The 22,642-nt window shown below is 45.6% G+C and overlaps 1 protein-coding gene across 3 annotated transcripts in view; it reads right to left on the bottom strand.

The window, feature by feature from the left end:
* RNGTT (RNA guanylyltransferase and 5'-phosphatase) overlaps positions 1-22,642 on the bottom strand; it is a 1,800,355-nt gene that overhangs the window by 1,438,956 nt on the left and 338,757 nt on the right. The window lies entirely within an intron of this gene.

Genomic DNA, 22,642 nt, shown 5'->3' with positions numbered 1-22,642 from the left:
TGATGCAGGTTTTATCAAATATCAATACACAACAGTAGGAGTAATTTAGGATTATTAAAATAGCACGGACTAAAATAATTAAATTATTCCGTTTACTATTCATATGAGGCACAGAACAAACTAAATTGTCAAAGTATGCTTACGCCGGATCTGTTGACTTAGTGGACTAATGCATCCATTATAGGGGCCTTCGTATGACCTCATAGTCACAGGTTCAAATCCCAGCGAGTCCACTTAGCCTTTCACCCTTCTGAGGCTGGTAAAATAAGTACCATTGAGTTGGGTAACAATAAACATCTGTTGTTCAGCACCAAGATACCCTTCTGGGTGAAAGTGTGCTTTACAAATAAATACGCGTTATGTAAAATATGTGTGATAAGAATTTCTACTAAAGTCAATAGTAACAACTGAACTGCCGTCTGCAAAATACCGTGTAGGCCTCATGGGTTTCGAGCCTGTGATGAGCAAGTTTCAAGGTATATCAACAGTACTTATCTTTCTTATTTGTATTGAAGCCACACAGGGGAAATACACACAAAAGCTGAATCGCTCGCATAGAATAGTAATTGAAGCATAATTCTATTATATTATACAAAGTGCCTATCACAACCTAACTTTATACAACTCACAGGGTGCCCTAGTTTGAAAAGTACAAAAGCAAATCCAATTGCAACAGACTAATTCCCACATCACCAGAAAGAGAATGTGACTTGTCTGTAAGCTTGGTTCTCTGTCAAGAGTATTTTTCTGCATCTACAAAAAGCAGGATTTCTCTCTACACGAGAGATACCCGATGTAGAGAGCCATCCGGGCTCTCCTCTACTTTGTTGCACTTGCTCATGCATCCATACACCACTCGGGGCAGACTCAACCCGAGGGGATAAATAAACGGCCGGAGACCGCTCGGGGTCTTCCAGCCAGCATATAACTAATGGTGTGGTGTACCTTGATTTGAGCGCTGCTGCAGCCTTCTTCCACGTGGCCCTGCCGCGCTACATTGGCGACGAGGCTGGTCGTGCTCCATGCGTGCCCACCTTTAGGTCTCTGATCGACGGAGCACCACCGGAGCCCACTCGAGACGCTCCGCTGCTGCCTGAAGTGCTGCTGCCTGAAGTGCTGCTGCCCCCATCGTCCCGCGTCACTGGAGCTGGCCTGGGCTCGCATCCAGGCCCTGCCGCTGCTCCCACTGACTGAAGCGAGAAACGCCCTGCGGTCCCTGCACCTGCCCACTCGTCTCCTCTGTGCAAAGGGGAGCGTGTTCAGCTGGCGGTGTGCGCGGTGGGCGATGCCGTATTCGGTGAGTGCCGGGCCCGCCTAGGCCCTCCCCTGCTGTGGCGCTTTGCGGAACTGCTGATAGTCTGCATACTCCAGCCAGGACGTCTCCCTCACAGCCTCTGCCCCGAACTGCCAATGCTGCACCTGCACATAGCGCTGAGGCACCTGCACAGGTCCTGGATCTCGTCTGGCCCCAGGCACCCAGTCCCTACGGCTTCCCTGCACACTGCCTGAAAACAAAGAAAACAAACACAACCTCAAGAAGGTAGAGGAAAAGAAGGGGGACACCAGCGCAAGCAAAGTCACGTCAAGAGGGAAAAGGGGGCAGATAGAACCACCCTTAGGAAGGTGGACAGTCAAAATACAGCAGAGGTCACAGACCCCGGTTTCCTCAACCAGACCCCCTCAATCAGCACACAAAAGGGTCGTCCACAGGCACAGCCACTCACGAGGACAAAGCCACCTCGCCCACATCGGCGGGCCTACAAGCCGGCATCTGCTAAGCAAGTGTAGCCACCTACCAGCGCGCACGCACACCGCGAGCTCTTCGCACCAAGACTGCGCCATTACTCCGGCAAACAGACGCTATTAGCAACCAAGCATCAGACGCTGTGGCATCTCCACAAGTGTGAGGGAACAATCCAGTCAGGGGTGCTAACGCACAACCCCCAGGACAGGGCCACACGGCTGTTGCTCCACTGCCACAGTTCAGCGAGATGGCAGAACCCGCCACAGCGGCCCCACGATGGAAAGCGTGGGTCAGTCGCCTTAATCAATATTTTAAGGGCACCAGGGAAACGGATGGCACGCTGAAGCGGTCACTACGCATCTACTACGGAGGCTCTGAGATCTACGACATCTTCGGGACACTCCCCAACACAGGTAAAGATGATGACTACGAGGTGTCGGTCGCCGCCCTCAACAGGCATTTCGACCCTCAACTTAACCCCGACTTTGAGAGGTTCAAGTTCAAATGGGCGTCGCAGTCAGACACGGAGTCAGTCGACATGTCTTACGCTCTGCTGCGCCGGCTGGTCAGCACATGCGCTTTCCCAGATCACAGAAAAGAGATACGAGGGCAAATAATACTAGGATGCCGCTCTAAACTCCTGCGGAAGCTGATCATTCGTCAACCAGGGATCTCGCTGGACGAGATCCTAGACCTGGCTCGATCACACAAACTGTCGGATGTTCGGGAGGAGGAAAGGGAGACTGCCCTTCACACCCCTGTCGCTGAACCATGCACATCTAGGCACGTGTTCGTCAAGGAGGAAAAGATCGAGGCAATCCAACCGTGCCCCAAGACAACTCGCCAAGCACCAAGAACGTAACCTGGGGGGTAGTGTGGCTACTGTGGTGAAGTGCACCCTGCAATGGCAGTCTGCAGAGCAAGAAGGAAGACGTGCTCCTGATGCAGAAAAGTCAATCACTTCGCAAAGGTGTGATGCAGTGGTCGATCGGGCAGGCCACGCCGAGGCCGAGGGGCATGTCACAACGCCTTCGCCAGGTCTCCATCGACGACCCACCCTCGACAAGCGAGACCCAGCAGCAGTAATGCTGCCTTACACTCTAAGATGATGATGACGACTATGAAGTGTTTGTCGTATCGTATGTCAGCAGAACCGGCAGTCGATGAAGGCCACCACCCATGTGCTCCATCTCGGTAGGAGGGACAGCTGTCCAGGCCCTCATCGACACAGGGGCCTCTGTCAATGTGATGGACTCCGAACAGTACGACCGTCTATCGCCACAACCTCCACTCACACCCTCAAAGGCTCGGATCTACACGTATGGAGGGACGGACCCACTGCCCCTCCGAGGAGCCATTCAAGCCCAGGTTGTCAGCGGAAAACACTCCACAGAATCCAGGTTTCACATCACAGAAGGAAAGAAAGGCACGCGCTGCTCAGCTGCCATACAGCTGAAGACCTCGGGTTAGTCTTCTTTGCCTACTAGATTCATGACTCCCATGCCAAAGTAATTCTGAAAGACTTCCCGACCCTGTTCACAGGTCTAGGAAAGCTCAAGAGGAAGAGTTTCAAACTCCACATCGATCCCACGGTGAGACCAGTCGCCCTAAGGCATAAGAGAGTGCCGTTTAATCTCCGCCCGCAGGTGGAAGAGGAGCTGAAAAAGCTTGAGACCTCGACGTGATTGAGAAGGTCTCTGGCCCCACCCTGTGGGTGTCCCCGCAGGTCGTGGCACCCAAGCAACCCAGAGCCATCAGGCTCTGTGTGGACATGAGGTTACCAAACGTGGCTGTCAAGAGGGAGCTCCACATTACGCCCACCATGGACGACATAGTGGCAGATTTGAAAGGGGCCAAGTGGTACTCGAAATTGGACTTGAACGTAGACTATCACCAGCTAGAACTTGAACCCGAAAGCAGATATATTACGACATTCTCAACGCATGTAGGCCAACGGAGATACAAGAGGCTCAGCTTCGGGGTGTCGTTGGCAGCCAAGGTCTTCCAAAACGCTATCAGAGAAGCGCTGTCAGGTCTGCAGGGTGTGATTAACCTCAGTGATGACACCCTAGTGTTCTCAGACTCCCTAGAAGATCACCACACCCACCTCGGAGCCACCCTGAAGAGACTGGAAGACTGTGGGCTAACCCTTCACAAGGCTAAATGTTTGTTCTGCCAGGAATCTGTTGATTTCTTTGAAGGTGATGGTCGACTCTTTCACCAGACAAGGACTCCAAGTGGACCTTAAGAAAGCCGCAGCTATCCGAGCAGCCACCACCGCGAAAAACCCCACAGAAGTGAGAAGTTTTCTCGGATGGCCACATACTTTGGACGCTTCATACCAAACCTAGCTACCCTGTCAGACCCAATCCGCGCCCTCCACGCAATGACCACAAGTGGGAGTGGACCGTGACCGCCAACAAGGCGTTCCACAACATCAAAGCGGCGCTGTTAGACAAGACGGTGATGCTTACTTCAATCCGGGACGGCGCACTGAACTGATCGTTGACGCCAGCCCCGTGGGCCTTGGAGCGGTCCTTTTTCAAGAGCATGGCCCTGAGGCCTGGAAGCCGGTGGCGTACGCCAGCCAGGCCCTCACAGACACTGAAACGAGGTATGCCCAAATCGAGAGGGAGGCCCTAGCAATAAAATGGGCATGTCAACACTTTCACCTATATCTGTGCGGCCAGGAGTTCCAAGTTGTGACAGACCACAAGCCCTTGATACCGCTTTTTGCAGGATCATCTAGGTTAGCACCCCCAAGGATAGAGAGATGGGCGGTGCAGTACCAGTCATACGATTTCAAGGTTATCTTCCGTCCTGGGGCCCACAACCCTGCCGACTACCTGTCACACCACCCAGACTTCGTTGAGTCTCGAGAGTCATCAATGGATGCGTCTCAGTGGGAGGTGTTTGTGAAGATGGTCTCGCAAGGAGCGTGCCCCACAGCCATGACACTGGAGGAAATTAGCCGAGCCACTACTGAAGATGAAACACTGACGAGAGTAAAGACAGCGCTGGCAGGCAACGGCTGGGCGTATTTTCTGAATGGTGCACTAACTCTCAGGGAAGAGGTCAGTCACGCGCGGCAACAAATCTGGCAAGTGCGACACGAACTCTGTGTGGGAGAACAGGGCGTCGTCCTACGAGGACATGTGATCGTGATTCCAGAGAAGCAACAGAGGAGGATACTCTCATTGGCGCATAATGGGCACCAAGGGATGGCCAAGACAAAAGCCAGACTGAGGAACAAGGTGTGGTTTCCTGCAATGGACTCCATGGTGGACGAAATGGTAAGACAGTGCCATGCATGCACCATCACGGGAGGAGATCCGGCGCTGGCGCCCGCGATCACCGAAGAACCCTGTCACACCCCGTGGACTAAGGTCAGTCTCGACTTCGGGAGTTTCCCAGATGGGTGCAACATGTTGGCGATGGTCGACTCTTTCTCAAAGTTCCCCATTGTAGAAATCGTGGCATCCACGGCATTCACTCACGTCCACAGAGTCCTCATCAAGACATTTGCACTCATGGGCCTACCAGAAGAGGTGCGAACAGATAACGGACCACCCTTTCAAGGCCGGGAATTCCAAGAGTACCAAGAGCGAAAAGCAATCCTCCACCGAAAGATCACCCCGCTATGGCCTCAATCCGATGGGGAAGTGGACCGTCTTATGCAGACAATCAACTGAGCGCTGCGCATTGCAGTAGACCGAGGAGAAGACGCGGAGGTCACGCTACATCAGTTCCTTGATGCCTAGCGTCAAGACGCCACACAGCATGACTAAGTGTGCCCCCTTCGCATCTGCTCTTCAAGAGGCCACCTCGCAATGGTATTCCGACAGATCCTTTGTGGGCGCCCCTGGAACGAGACAACAATGCTGTCCAAGTGAGAAGAGCCATGACAAATCAAAAGGCGAGCAAAGCCAATCGAGCCAGGGAATCACAGTTGAGAGTGGGAGATTGTGCAGTCATCAAAGACAGGCACCCCGGCTGGAAATTCAGGACACCCTATGAGCCGGAAGAGTGGACCGTGGTAGACTTCCATGGAACCATGGTCACTGCCCAATGTGGCCAGCAGTCTGTCACGAGAAACGTGTCTAACTTCAAGAAGATTGACAGTCAAAGTTCGAGTCAAGAGACTGAATACCCCGAAGACACTCCAAGTGTCACCCCGCCTGGCTCCCCAGGTTTGCTGAGTACTTCACTAAGGAGATCACCAGGGGATCAGGAAGAAGCTAGCTCTAAGAACGATCGACTCCGTCAAGATGTGCCGACTGGGTCAACACCAAGCACCTCAGCAGACGCTGTGGTCAGTTCCAGCTCCCGGAGCCAGAAGTATGGTCTCTGGCCGAACCCGGCACCTAGCCAAAGACTGAAGGACTTTGTATGCACCTCCCCTTGAGTTTGGACTGCCTCACTAAAAGAAAGGAGGGATGTAGAGAGCCATCCGGGCTCTCCCCTACTGTGTTGCACTTGCTCATGCATTCATACACCCCTCTGGCGGGCCCAACCTGAGGGGATAGATAAACGGCCGAAGACCGCTCGGGGTCTTCCAGCCAGCATATAACGAAAGGTGTGGCGTACCTTGATTTGAGCGCTGCTCCAGCCTACTTCCACGTGGCCCCGCCGTGCTACACCCGGGATACTTAAATAGTTTCCTTAATTTTCAAATTAGTTGAAATACAGAAACATGCCCAAAAAAGCAACATTTTCTAACTTGTTTTTCTTTGTAAAAAAGCAGCCAATTAGTAAAATCACTCAAAGAGCATATCACTAGAAACATGACTGCTTTATTCACTGTCTAAACTGAAAAAAGGGAAAATGTGCCGGCTAACTGCAAAATGCTACTGCATTGATACCTGAAGCTGCACCCTGCCATCATGCCCTACAAATTCAGCTCAATGAAAAGGACTCTACATAGCAGCATTCTTCAAAGGCTATTTGGGACTGAAACTCATTTTTTGGGGGGTATTTTTATTTTCACTCAACAACTCTTGACCTAAAACTGGTAGGGATATTATTTTCTGTTAGCCTGGAGTCATTTTTTCTATTTTTATGTCTTAGATGCAGACTAATTTGGCTGCATCAGGGAGACGCATACTTTCCAATACATTACATATACTTTGAGCGGGCTTTGGCCTCTTGCTCATGATTGGATGGCTTTATTAGCTATCTAGCTTCCCTGCCGCTGATTCAATGGGGTTTCTCCCTATTCTTGTGTCCCCATTCGGTAGCATTTAGGTCTTGGCAATATGATTGGATAACCTTCCACTGTTGATGGCAGACCTTGCTTTGCACCACATCTTATGGCTCCATTATTATGTCCTAGGAATATGGCACCAGCATTTCACATATAACTGCTACCCTGGTATTGGCAAACCCAAGATGCGGGAATACACCAGCAAACGACAAAAGCAGGTAAGGAACAATCGCTCCTTAGCTGAGGTCACTCTGAGGTCTTATCTTACCTTTCTCAGCTAAGGAGCAATTGTTACCTACTTGTTTTTGACGTTGAGTCTTGAGACATCAATCCCCTTACCCTCGTGTTTTCAGCATTTCTCTCTTTCCTGTGTCTCGCTTACATTCACACTCCACTCTGTTACCTATCGTTCTTTGTCCGACCCTAATATTATGTTCGGTCCTTTTTATGCTCTCATCTCCACTCTTACCTTTAAGTTATTGTAATTTATTGTTCTTCATGCTCTACACCATGTTTATACATTGCCACCATTTTTATCATATTCTCCGTTGTCCTTTCTTGTACTCTGTTCACCTGACAAGATCTTGCTCTTTGGCTATTGCCCGAGTATTATATCTGACCCTTTTTTCTCTTCCTCACTCTTACAATTTTTGTTTCCAATATTGTTCTTCATGCCTTATGCCATGTCTGTACATTTACACAGTTTGTATTTAATTTTCCTTTGTTCTTTATTGTTGAGCGTTTTGTCACCCGTAAGGGGGCCTTGTTCGCGCTATGTAAAACTCCAAATATAAAATAAAATTCCTGAGCTGTCCTTGGAATGTGTCCTTAGAAATGTCCAGTTAGTGCAAATCGAGGTTACTACTTGAAATTATTCGGCAATTGTGCAGTTCTGGGCCGAGTCCCACCAGGAAACATCAGCTTTGAACTACTGAAATGAAGAATGAGGTAGGAGCAGCATAATGAGTTATTTATGCGTTTTCAGTAATGCTCGATTTGACAGGAAACTATGTTGGGCCAAACTAAGAATGACATGGCCCATACAATGCAGACCTAAGTTGACCCAAGTTTTTGTCACATGTCAGCCCCAAAAGTTTGCACTTGCATCAACCACTATCACTGTACATATACCCCATTCCAGTATTGAAGCATGCTGCACATATGACCATAAAACATAGGCGAATTAACATGATTTTTAAAACAAACCCCTCCATGTCAAAACCCTGAACTGTCAGTGACCCCACGAATATCATTTAACTTTATCCCAACCAACCTCTATGAAGTTCAATTGCTACACACAGAAGTATCTAGGGGTCTTCAACCCTCCCAGCCAGCTAGAAACATGGACTAAAGAGATGAATAACTCTCTAGCAGCTGGCTCACACACAAATAAGATTACATTTTCAACTTACACGTCAGTTTATGGATAAGACACGGATGACTACATCAACTATAGGAAAATGACTGGCATCTATCATGAAACATTTGCATAATGTACTAATCTAAACCATCCTCAATTTAAGAATTCATTAAAGTGTCACTTTACCAATCTGCACCAACTCTAGGGGTGCCCAAGTACCAATCAAGCCCATCAGCAGTACTAGACATGGATTACATTTGTAAGCCATGGACTGAGTTAGGGTCTGAATACAGGATGGTACATGTCACCAACAAGATCTATGGAACACTAATGGGTCTAAATACAGGTCACGCACTCCTGCCACATGAATGCCTAGACCCCATGTGCAAGGATTAACAGATAACGGTAAGTAGTCAACTGAACAGCTGGACATCCCAACCTCGCACACCAACACAGTCCAACATTACTTATGTTCTGTGGGTTTGCGTTACCATCGATCTTGTCCATCGTGCGTGTTTTGTTTTTTAAACAGGTCAGCTTTTTCTTGGACAATCGTGAGTTCACCAAAGAGGGCACAGAAGGGCGTCAAAAAATAAAAGGATCTATACCTAAAATATTTACCTCAATTTTATATGGTATACCATTGCATATTGATCGTCAGTCTGGCAGTCTCATCTTCACTGCAGCAAACGATTTACTTACCTACTTTACACATGCTGTGAGGGATAAATAGGAACCCTCAAATTATAGATTGTTTTTTCCATAATTAGCTGAAGTACCTTGTCTTTATCTAGGTAGTTCAAAAGTCAGGCTTTGATCAGCTTATGCCTCAGAAGGAAGCCAAAGCCAGTGTGCGGTTTCCACAATGAAGGCGTCTGAAAAAGGTATCCAAGACTCTATTATCCCGGTATTTGCTGAGGTCTGAAGATCCAGAATTCAAAGATTTGTTGAGGTGGGACATTTCTTCACGTGCAGTCATTTTTTGTTGCTAGTACCGGTGTTGCCCCCTAGGTCACAAAGATGCCTCTCCGCTTAGTTCACTCTAGTTGCCTGCTTATCTAGCTCTTTCATCATCCAAGCATAATGTGAGGTTGTTTCCTCAATGGTAACAAAACTATTCTTTGTTTCAAGCAAGAGCCCCTGAAAAAGCTAGCAATTAGTGTGCTTTGTTGTTTACTTGGCAATATAGACGAGCTCTGGCTGCTGCTTGTCACCTTCAACCATGTTTTTGTACAGCTTGTTTCACACGTTGAGTGAATTCCCTAAACGTAGACCATATAATTACATCCAAAGAAATGTTCAGAAAGCAAAGCCAACATATCTGTTTATATAACTTTTCAGCCAATGATACCCAATTTAAGCATTTTACTCTTTGAAATGAAAACCAATTATAGTCTTTAAACACACCAACACCAACAGGGTTAGGGACTTTATAATCTACAACACTTATTGAAAAAGGTTGATACTTAATATTTACAATCTTAGCAACCAAATGTGAAACATTCCACTGTGTGAACCATACCCTTTTTAGGGTATTAGACGGGGCATTGGACTTCCAAATATTCAAACATTTATGTGGTAGCGCAAGTTAGAATGGTGAACAATTGGGTAAATGCAGACAGAGGTGACCTGGCGATTCAAGTGGACAGATGGGGGGTGGGTGACCAGAGTCATATGTACATACTATATGGGTGCAAACTCAATAAATGGTCATGCCCATCGAAGGTCATAGTCCTAGCTGTGTTGCAAAGATTGCTTCGGGAGATGCAATGGGAAACGAGACTCACACCCTGTACACCACTCTGGTAAGGTATACGACTGCAACAAGTGATCACCTAGGGAAACAGTAGACTTTGCTGTGCAACACTCACGAAGGTGCCTGAACTGAGAATCCTGATGCGGGGAATCCATACCTGTGTTCTCTTGCTCTATGGGGCGCTCCATGGTTAAAGATCAAAGAATTAAAGCTGCATTGCTGGATTGAGAGTGACGTGCAGACAATAGGTAGGGTAGGTTTACTGGGGGATGGAGGACAGAACTGCTGCCTGCATGTGCACCTCTCTTCTGCTTGTCTTCCTGCATGGGATGTGGGGAGCAACCCACTTGCCCAGCCATAATCAGAATAAGTTATCTGTGAGTGCCCAGAACTATGGTGATAGCTTCCTAAAACTACCACTGGAAAGAGCATGACTCGTGGCACAACAGCTGCTTCAGAGAGGGGACAGGGAATCCTGATATTGCAATCTTTTATGGACACGGTTTGCCCTGCTGTGTGCAGAAATTAATTTGGAGCCTACCTTAACTGTGCTTGGCTGTGAGAGAGCCCCCCCGATCTGATATATCCCTTGTAGAGGGTGCACCTGAGAACCCACTAATCTGTGGATAGTTTGCAGTTAGGGCTGGCACTCAAAGAAATAGAGTCCAGCTGAGGCCTTTCTATGGGGAGAGACAAGGCACCTAAGGGAAAGCAGAGCAAAACAATGTCGCAATACCTTCAACCCCAGGATTTACGCAGCACAGCATGAGAAAGTAGGGGGCCCAGGAATCGGAGGCAAAAACATCGGGGGCAGCATTACTGGAGGCTATACAGGGGTTGCGCACATTCCCGGAGGGAAAGATAGATACAGAAGCCATAGAGGTGGGGCTCCTGCGAGCGGATCTGCACAAGGTATCAGAGAGAGTAACTGTTACGGATCAACGATTGGTGGACTCGACCGGGATGTTGTCGCATTGAAGAAACAGGTATAGAGACTGACAGCCGCAGCGACAATATTGTAGGATAGAGCAGAGGACGCAGAACGACGATCCCATTGTTATAATATCTGCCTGGTAGGATTTCCAAAACAAGTGGAGGGTGACTGCGGAATCATTTTTGGAGAACTGGATTCATAACACCCTCAAACCTGAGGGACTGACTCATGTGTTCGCAGTGGAACGTGCACACTACCGCTGATAGCTCGCCCTCAGCTGGGGCCACCTCCAAAGGGCATTGATTGCAGGCATTTACAATTATCGTGTCCGGTACTGTATTCTCAAGACGGCCCACATATCGGGAACATTGAACATTGAAAATCCTACTATATCTACCTTCCCTGATTACACTAGAAAAGTGCAAGCACAGCGAAAATCATTTGCTAAGTTAAGCAACAGTTTCAGACCATGGGCCTCTCGTATATTTTGGTGTTCCCGATAAGGCTGTGAGTAGTCGCCCAGGGTAAGACCCACTCCTCTGAATGTACAGAAGATGCTTGAGCATGGCTTGAACGCTGGGGTAGGGTACCTACTGAAGACTGAGGATCTCGAAAGACTGGTCAGGGTAGAAGGGGAGGTGCCAAACTTCAGCTCAATGGAGTGTCTCCCAAAAGCAGTCATCTGCGGAGAACATACCTGATGGTTGGATAGAAGTCCAGGAGGATGGAACATTGGCAGATGTGGTAATGGGACAGGGTTGGCTCGATTGTTACTAAGAATAGTGGTGAAGAGGTGGTGCCGCCAACCCTGTTGGAGAATATTGACTCGCAGGTTTTCTGATGTAGAACCTTGATGCTTGTGTTATCTGTTGTATTTCCCCTGCAGTATGTATGTACGTTTAAAGTTGGGAGAGATGAGACCAATATGGTCTCGGAGAGGATCGGGCACTGAGGGTACTTAAGTGTTATCGCTAAATGCTGGCAAATTATATGTTTTTTTGAAAATGTCACTGTTAAATATTTGGCTCTCGCAGGATTATCCCCTTAGAACTTTGGAAGGGCAGCTGGGACGAGACCCGGAACTGATTTTTACCACTTTATAAGGGTGAAGGAAAACTGTGGCATCACTTGTTCCCGCACGGTATGGGGATTAGTTTAAATTTCTGTGTTAGGGTTGGAAATTCCTCCCCCACTAAAAGTACCGGCCAGTGTGAACAGAGAGGGGTATTACAAGGGGGGGGGGGATTATTGTGTCTAAGGATCACAAAATGGTGGGCAATCATAATATTGTTACTTGTGTTTGTCAGATTGTCCAGGGTGGGTTGGGGAGGTATGTTGCTTAAGTTGTTATGGTTCAGGTACAGGACTTAATATGTTGCTCATTATGGAGATTTGCAAGAGAATGGAGGGCAAGGTATGAATGTTACAGATGAGATGATTGCATGATACAGAATTATAAAATATTCACATGGAATGTTCGAGGGCTTGGCAGTTATGTTAAAAGGTATATATGGGCTTTCCTGTTTTCAGTTTCTATTTTTGGTAAATTCTGGTGGGGTTTTTTCAGTGTTTTCAAGGGAGTTCAATACCTTAAAACAAACAGTGGTTATCAGTGGTTACACATTTTCGTACCATTAAAAACAACAGAAACAATGTTTTTCCGGTGTTTATGGAACTTTTTGTTTTATTATTGTTTACTTTCTGCACTGATAGTGCATGGTATATAGACAGTGTATGTCCAGTGTAAATGAGGTCCACATACATTTTTACAACTCAAGCTTATCGTAGTACACCATACAATACTTCTTCAGTGAGTATTTGGTCATACATGCTCGCTCTTTCCTTCCCATGTAAACTTTTATCTGTGAAAATGCCCTCTCAACATTGGCCCTTGAGACAGGCAGCGCAAAAATAGCCAGCATACAATTTGCTAACACCGCCCACTGACATTGCTTTCCATGCCAATACTGGTGCACCTGAAGATTGTGATTCTCTGCGGCAGGTTCTGCAACATATGCGTTGAAATGGGCGCATATGCACTCAGAGTTATTGAAGCAGTCAAAAATGAGGCAGCACTTTTGAAACTCTGGAGAAAATGTCCATTTACGGAAGGGATCTATAACTTATGCAGAGTACCACAGTGAGGCTTCATTGACTTCAAATGCCATGGTTGGTGAAGTGCTATTTCTCATGCATTGTAAAATAAGTTCCTGAATTGCTCCTCAACATTTCTTTGCTCATCAAGTGGCAACCACTCTAACATGGAATATGCTGCAGTGCCAAAATCACTAAAATGGTTACACAGCCTACTCCCAAGGAGATGTTTCACATCCACACCAATTATGCTGAACACTTGGTAGACAAGGGTGTTTTCAAACTCTAGTTCTATATTATGTCCACTACAGCAAACATGTTTCCTGTAAAAATCTAATCATGCAGTAGAGTTTACTTTTTTCAAATCACTACCAATATGTGACCAAAGATCCTCACATTTCTTGCCTTTGGCATCATCACTCAGCAAAAGTTCTGTAATAGGTTGCCACATGGATAATAGAGCATTCATGGCTTCTAGGACTGAGAACCACCAGCTAAGTGACACAGTTGGGATGACTTTTGCGTTGATGCCACACAAAGCACAAAATGAGAAATATTTCCGTGCATAACAAAACAGTGCACCAGAATGGAGTAAAAAGTCAATAGCATTCTTCATTATATTTGAAGATTGTAAAGATGCTTTCAGCATACAATCTAACAAGTGGCAAGAATCTCTTACATGGAAGCACTTCAGCTCAGGTATCGATTTTGACAGGTCATCACACAAACTTTTCATATACGTAGCTGAATCAAGGGAAATACAAACAAAATCATTCCAATCTTTGATGAGCTTGGTAAGAACTATTTACAGCAGCATTCCAAGTGAAAATGCCTTCCATGTTTTCCAAAAGTCTGGGGTCATGTTTTCACCAGTATCCCAGATGCTTTGTGACTACACTCTTTTCACATATACCTGTCAATATACCTTGCACTGAATGTTTAAAGCCTGGGGTGTTTGGCAATTCACCTACTAAAAATACCGACTCACTAGAAAAGGGGGCTGATGTATCAAGGGTTTTTACCCATTCTCTGTGGGTAAATATGATGGTACATATTGGGAAAGATTCTTATGAAACCAATATTTTTCCTATCAGTGAAAGACTCAAACGTAGCAAAAAAATCAAATATGATTTTGATATTCCCTGATTCTCTACAGTTTATAAAATAAATAAACACCTAAAACATGTTTCTAACCCCTGTATCTTCAGACCAAAGACTACAAAACTGAAAAAATGAAGAAGAAACAATATTTTAGTGACATCCCTAAACAACAAAACACAAGCAGAATAATGTTAGCCCAGTCTTTCTTACTGCTACCTTATATAACAAAGTTACATTGTATTGGCCCCTTCAGGAAGAAATAAAAATGACTCCTTCACTCTCCTTTTCCTTTCTTAGAATGGCATTTAGTTTGTGGTTGTGCAGGATTTTTCCCAGTGTTTATATGTTTATACTGGTGAGAGCTATTTCGCTTCCGGTGAGGTTCTATCAGTTATTATAGGTTTAAACCTAAAACCAGACAGCCTAGCGTATAGACTATACTCTTATCTGAAACGTATAGGAGTGGCGATATCCTCTTTCCAGGAGACACATCTCACAGAACCTGAAGCAGTTAAACTACAAAAGAGGAGGACACAGTTGATTTAGTCTACTTTCTCCTTATATGCGCTTGAGGTGGTGGTTTGGGTGGCTCTTGGGGTTCCCCATATGCCCCCAATATTTATGATGATGAATTCTTACGCAAATTGCAATCGTTGGTGATGAACAACATGACTGAAAGGCTGCTGTTGGTGGGAGATTTTGATTGGGTCCTAGACTCAGCAATAGTCCGACGGCCCCTAGTGGCTTAGCCTCATATTAACACGGACTGTCTAGCTATCGACTGTAAAAATGCCTCGTCTTCCCAATTTTGACTTGACGGATGTACATGATCTTATTAATTTCTATAACTCCACTAGCTCTGGTATCATGGACTCAATAGCTCCTCTACAGCATACAGCAAAAAAATAAAAATGCCTCCTCCAAAATCTCCAAACCCTGGTTCAACGACAACTTAATCTCTGAGAGCCGCAACCTAAGGGCTGCTGAACGTCTATGGAGGTGCAAACCTCCATCTATCATCTAAAATTCCTTAGATCGGTTAGGAGTTCTTCCAATAAAAAAATCAAGATGACTAAGGACGAAAACTTTTTTGAAATTGTCAAACAGCAATCAGCTATAGCACCGAAGCACTTCGAATCAACAGTCAACTCACCATCATGCAACGATCTGGCTATCTTCTTTATAGAAAAAACTAAGATCATCAGTCTTGAGCTTGAATCTATGAGGGCCCTAGTTACATCATCTGTGAGTGCGGCTGATCCTGCCCTCTCTGAGAGTCTACATCCACTTAGTATTAGCACCAAGAACATGGCCACTTACAGCTTCTTTTCCCCCTCAGTGAAAATTACATCTACAAAACTCTGCTGAACATTAACCCCTCTAATCATTTCAGCGACCCTTTGCCCTTCTCGGTCTTCAAAGAAATCGAGGGTGCCCGTACCCCCCTTTGGACAAAGATTGTCAACGCCTCCCTATCTCAAGGCAAGATCCCAGAATGTCTAAAAGCAGCTCAGGTCTCACCCATTCTCAAAAAACTGGTGCTGACAGACCTCAACAACTTTCGTCCCATCTCCAACATCCCTATTCTGGCTGGGCTCCTTGAAAAATGTGCCCATTCGAAACTCTGCTCGCTCATTGAGACTTTCAATCTCTGGGTCAACATCAATCTGGGTTTAGGAGGGGTCATAGTACTGAATCCGCGCTCCTTCACATTATGGACGACATCCTAATATTGTTAGACCATAACGAATCATGCCTACTAATCCTCCTCGATCTTTCCTCTGCATATGACACGGTTAATCACGATATCCTCTTAGCCATTCTGGAACACAGGATGGGCCTTTCCGGTCAGGTACTGCAATGGGTTGCTTCCTTCCTTCACAATAGATCCCTAAGAGTTAAGGTGAACCATACACTATCCCAGACATCCACAGTCTCCATGGGGGTCCTGCAAGGGTCGGCACTCTCTACCATACTCTTCCATATTTTCCTGGAACCACTAGCGAGCGCTTTTAAATCCATGAACATTCTTTTTCATATGTACGCGGATGATACGCAACTTTACCTAAAAATCAATTCTTCTGAAGGCTTCATCTCACTTCATCTCACTCAACTCCTCCCTGAGGATTACCCAAAACTGGCTAACTGAGAACCATCTCCTGCTCAACACCGCCAAAACTGAATTCCTTCTCATATCCCCTCCTAGACACCCCCCCAAGATTGACCTCTATGATAGCGATACACTGTGTGGCCTCCCCGAACATAACTTTGCCCCTCTCACTGACATAAAAAGAACTGATCACATCTCCCCAGCTCTAAGATCTCTAAAGTGGTTACCCTACGAAGCAAGATTACAACTAAAGATTGCCTGTCTAATGCACAAAGCCCTCCACTTCAAAACCCCTGGTTACCTGGCTTAAAAACTAGAACTATCGGGGGGCAGACCATCAAGAAGGGCAAATTTTCTATTATTGAAACCCCAGACCTTTCGCAAAAAGAGAACAAGTCTCCAAGACTTCTCTGGTTCGGCACTGAAGATCTGGAACTCGCTCCCTACGGAAATCTGCAGAATTCCTTACACAGCTGCTTTGAAACGAAGTAAAAACACTCCTAATGAACAGGTTCCTGACGTAAATTACCATTGGTCGTCTGTTTTCTTCAACAACTGTACTACCCAGTATTGTCTACCTTATCGTACCAAGTAATGCTCATGTGCATCCTTGTACATTTTTATTAGCTTATGATGTTATCCTCTCTTACTGCCTTTACAATGTTCCCTTTTTACCTTGTTCTTTTCCTCCCATTACTGTGAAACGCACTGATACCCCTCGGGGTCTTGTTCGCGCTATACAAAACTTTATTTAAAAAAATACAAATAGCCAAACCAGATATGGTGGGTACATTAATTGATGTCATACGTAACTTGCAATGTGTAGATGTGTGGAGAGAGCGTTATCCTACTCGGCGTGAATACTCCTCTTATTCGGCCACCCATGACACGCATAGCCGACTGGACTGGGCACTGGGAATGTAATAGATGCAGTCAGATATACAAAAGGTGACCTGTATGGGTGGATTTCCTCTGATCATTCTCCCTTAATGTTGGAGTGGAGCGAGGCTAGGATATGCAATGATAATAGACATTGGTGTTTGCGGAAGGGCGCACTGCTGGATGTCCCGTTTATACAGGCCCTAGGCGAAAAGATAACAAAATATTTAGACGGTAACTGGGGTACCACAATGAGTAGAGTCACAGAATGGGAAGCATTAAAGGCAGTTATACATGAGGAATGTTTAAGCAAGGTGGGAGGATTGCGTAGGTAAGTACAGGCTGAATTTGAAGTTGTTGAGAATCAGTTGGCAGAAGCTCAGCAGGTGGATGATGAGTAGGTGGATGATGAGTGTGTGGACGCAGCAGCGGCTATGGTTGATATTAGGAGATGCCCAAGTGAAGCGTGGGATAGGTTTGTTTACAAGACGAGAGTACAGGCAAAGATTGCAGAGGGAAAGTGATAGGCCTAGTAAACTATTGGCATGGTTGCTTAAAAGGGAGCTAGAAAGGCCCCCCATTATGACACTCTGGCACAGTGACAGGACTATAGTGAACATGCTGTGACTCATTAACGGAGTGCTGAGGGACAACTTGGGGAACCTTTATGGGGGTGGAGTGGATGTGGATGATCAGGAAGTGACTCATCACCTGGCGGGTGTGGATCTCTTTGTGGTGCCACCCCTTGTGTGAGAGTAATTAGAGTTGGGGCTCAAGCTTGAAGAAATGAGACAGGCGATTGGTGATATGAATTGTGGGAAAGCACCAGGAGAGGACATCTTTCCAAAAGAATTTTATCAAGCATATAGGGCACAATTGGCGGGTACACTATTGGAGGTGTTCCAGGAGGGTTGTGAAAGCGGTTTGTTGCCTCCTACTTTTAGAGTAGTGGTATGTATGGTGCTAGGGGGATGTAATGCAACCCTTGTCGTATAGACCTCTCATTATAGGGAATGTGTAAAATGCTAGCAAGCCGACTGAAGTGACTGATGGGTACATTGGTCCATGAAGACCAATGCGATTTTATACCAGGACGTAGCACAGCCTTCAATTTGCGTAGACTTGCCCGTATTCTACAAGAGACCAAGAGTAGTGGTGAAGAAATGGCCTTCGTGTCAACAGACATAACCAAGGCTTACAATACAGTGGTTTTTGGGCTTTGATTCTGTCATTGGGGGCAATACTATATAATAAGCCCAGAGCAAGAGTACGTAGTGAAGGTTTAATCACTAAAACATGGGATGTGCGATGAGGTACCCGACAGGGATGCCCACTTCCGCCGCTGCTCATCGCTCTGGTGATGGAACCCAAGGCAGCATTGCTCTTAAGGTTATGGGCGATGATGGTATTAGAGTGGAGGATGTGATACATCTTGTTTCGCGGTATGCGGATGATGTATTGTTTTATTTACGACATCCCCGAGAGATGGTGCTGTGGCTTTTGGCACACCTGGCGGCATTTGGGACTGGGGCAGGACTTTAAATTAATGGCGATAAGTCTCTGTTCTTTCCACTTGAGATTTTAGTGGGGGTCCCAGATGTAGACCTACCGCTGATGGGACTGCGCTGGGAGATGAACTCCTTTAGATATCTTGGAGACATAGTTTGCCACACAATTAATGTTCATCAGTGGCACTGCTTAGATCCATTGCTGACTGAGTTAACTACCTCAGTGGGTTTTTGGAAAACCCTGCCGCTTTCCTTGGCAGGAAGGGTGGTGAACATGGTGTTTCTTTCTAGGTGCCTGTACGTGTTGCAGAATGTGTTCCATATGCTCCCGTGTGTGCTGTTTAAGACCCTGGATAGCTTGTTGGTCTCCCTTGTGTGGGCTGAGGGGAGAAGTCGGGTGGCTCTACCACAACTCACGCGAAATATGTTGGAGGGAGGGATGGGTCTACCGAACTTGGAGCTGTATACTATGCTTCTAAATTACAGCATGAGGTGCACTGGCCGTCTGGTGATGATAACTAGGAGAAGAGATTATTTCAAGGCACTTATGCTGGGCATTCTTTGATGGAACTCCTCATGCAAGGTTCTCGAACACCTGGCAACACCCTGTATTGAACTGATCAGGTAGCAGAGGTCTGGAAGGCGTGTTGTTAAACAAGTGTTTAGGCGTACGCCCTTTGCCAGGGATTTTGAACTATGAACATTGCTCTCATTTCAGCGTATTGCTGACAATATGTCTGTTTTGAGATGGAAAGATGGGGGCTGTGAAACACTGGGGGATTTGTAACAGAGGATGTATTATTCCCATTTGAGGAGGCACAGTCCGTGTTTGAAATAGGAGGGGGACATTTGGATTGAGTTCCCGGCCACTCCTCGGGTAACAGATGCACTGCATCTAATGCGGACTATGGGGTTTGAGAGATATTTAGTGACACACCTTTACCGGGCACTTAACACGGAAAGGGTAGAGATGGAGTCTGTGGTGCAAAGGAATGGGAGAGAGTTGACCAACCCGCTCACTGACTAAGACTGGACAGTGAACTTGTAAAGACAGTTTCATGTAATGGTAGGCTTAAAGTAATCCATTTTCTTTTCATCCACTGTACTTATATAACATCTAACAAACGTATTAAAATGTTTGTGGGAAAGGGAGCGACTTGCCCCTAGTGTGGTTATGAAGGAGCTACTTTATTTTATATGGTATGGAATTGGCCAAGTGTACTGCCTGCGGGTAGTGTCTCACTTAAATGACAAAAATAGTGCTGGAAGAGTCCCCTCTGGTCTGTTTGCTAGGTATTCTTAAAAATCCAAGAAAGGCAAGATGCAGTGGAAATTATTGCAGCTCGCTTTGGTGCTAGCTAAGAGAAGAATAGCTATTGGGTGGATGGACTGTCAAGGAAGTGCATTTGAAAGTCAATCGAAGGGATAAGCTGCAGGAGGACCTAGACAACAGGACTGCATTGCTGGGAGGTATGCTTGACACCACAGGCGAGATGCCTACAAAAAATACACAGTCACAGGAAAAAAAGCACAAAAAATACGTACAACCGCGATATGCTGGATTTGAACCTGTCAGCGTTTGCTGCGGAGCCCCAGTGACAGTGCTCTGATTTGACGATAGGATTTGATGATAGGATAAGAGATGTGGGAAGTATGAATGTTAAGAAGCTTTAATGCCCTCCGGACATTTTCTGATAGAGTGAAACAACGGATGAGGGAGGGAGGGGACAGGTACTCCTGGACATGTATTATTGATAATTGCAAAATGACGTATAGACTGTGCCTAGTTATGTTATTCTTTATTTAATAACTGTTTAAAGAAAAAAAAAGGCATGCAGATCTGTGTCAGGAATGTGTAAATATGTAGTGCCCCTTGGGCTGGGCAAACAATTGTATAATGCCTAAATAGACTTTACAAAAAAAAGTTTGAAAAAGGGATATTGAGAAAAATAAATTGTGAAGGTAAGTTTCAATAGGTAAGCAACGTTTTACTATATATAACTCCACATATTTGTACCTTGACCATATATATATATATATATATCTTCAAGGTATGTAGATGTTGAGTTAATAATAGTAAATCAATACTAACTAATTTGCACTTACCTTCTCGATATTTTGACACTCGATATTTTTGACACAATATTCTGCCCACACAATCTTTTTAATTCCGATATTCTGACAGTGATCCCCTTCATATAACCTGCATGGGGAAGGAAGCTAGAAGCTTACTCAACAAGTCCAGTGAACTAGGTTCTTTCCTGCCCGAAGTGCAAACCTCCCATGTTAGACCACTCCTCAAGAAGAACGTCAATGTTGACAAGAATGGAGTGGCCGTCCTGTTGAACCAGTCTATATCAATGGCATTTGACACTGTCTAACACCACACACTACAACAAATCAGCTTAGAACATGTGAAATGCCCTGAAATGTATTGCCTTATTTCTCTCAAAAATATAAACTTTGATGTACCCATCTCTTTTCACATCAATCCATCACACACATTGTGGTGTCGCTCCGGAGTCCTTCATATCGCCGCTCTTATTTAACATCTATCTAATCCCTTTCTAGACCTGTTTAGACTGTTCAACCTCACCTGTTAAAACTACGCAGGTGATACACAAATCATTTAAAAAATCAATGGCCTAGAAGACCTCTTGTGCCATGTTCCTTCCACAGAATGGACAATAAATAACCACCTAAATCTCAATACCACAATGACAGGGATCATGACCTGTGGTCAATGGCACAAACACCAGCTTACCTCTATATGACTCAATGAATTTAATGCCCCTCCAGCTACATCAAGAGAGGTAAGAAACCTAGGGGTAACCATGGATTCTGAACGATCTTTGATACCACATCACCAATAAATCTTCACCTTTGTGATCTTCAAGCATAACTATGCTAACAGTTTATAACTCCGTGTCCCCAGTTTCATCATGTGCAAATTATAATAATCTAAAACGCTGACGCAAGACTCTTTCGCAGCCTTCATCCCAGAGAATGTATGCCAGCCCTGAAAGCAAACACTGGCTATGGGTAGCTAGAAGAGCAATGTTCAAGGCACCTTGCATTGTCCATAGAGCTTCCCAAGAAAAAGAACACTAAACCTACAAATTAAATTCCAACTATAAAAACAAATTAGGACACTGTGATGCAGCCTTGTATTACAGATCGTCACTTCTTACTATTCACAAACTGTTGGAGACACTGTTTTCTCATTATTACCCACCAAGATCTGAAACTCACTACTAGCCAAGATATGAGGCATTTAGGAACATTTAAAGTTCAGAAGAGAAATGAAAATATAGCTATTTCCAAAAGAGCTACATCGACCCATAACCTTGGGACGAATCACAACTATTATCCACACATATGCAACAGCCCAAGCAGCACTTTCATCTCATGCTGGCAAACACTCTATAAATATTTTATGTCCAGGTAACCTGTGAACGGCCGACCCGTGACTAGCCTGGGTATAATACACCAATGTAAACTCCTACATTGTGGTAAATAAATAAATAATACCTCTATTTTTGAATAAATAAATGAATAACAGATAGCTCAATAAATAAGAGTCAAGATTCGAGGTAGTAGGAGTTTTGCAGGTTTAATACAGCATAAGGACAGGAACAGGACAACCTGCACAGGAATAGGATGGCAGCGCTGCCGGGGGCAGGATCGGAATCGGCGTAATCGGCGTAACATTTAATAACAGTGCACGATCATATATACTAAAACAGTTGCATTACAATACATACGATAGGCGGAGCAGTGGGTGTGGTCAATAGCAGTCGCGAAAGATAAGGGTGAAAGTAGGTGTAACAGGGCGTATACATAGACATGTGATGCAAACGTAACAGAATATGTCATAAATGGGGCGGAAACATGGAGGGGGCTACCTAAGGAGCCGGGACCTCTAACCTGATGGTGCGCGCAAACTGGCAATG

The sequence above is a fragment of the Lissotriton helveticus genome, chromosome 6 (assembly GCF_964261635.1).
Source record: "Lissotriton helveticus chromosome 6, aLisHel1.1, whole genome shotgun sequence".
In the NCBI taxonomy this organism is placed as follows: Eukaryota; Metazoa; Chordata; class Amphibia; order Caudata; family Salamandridae; genus Lissotriton; species Lissotriton helveticus.
Note: the sequence above shows the minus strand (reverse complement) of the source record. Positions and strands in the feature narration are given on the sequence as shown.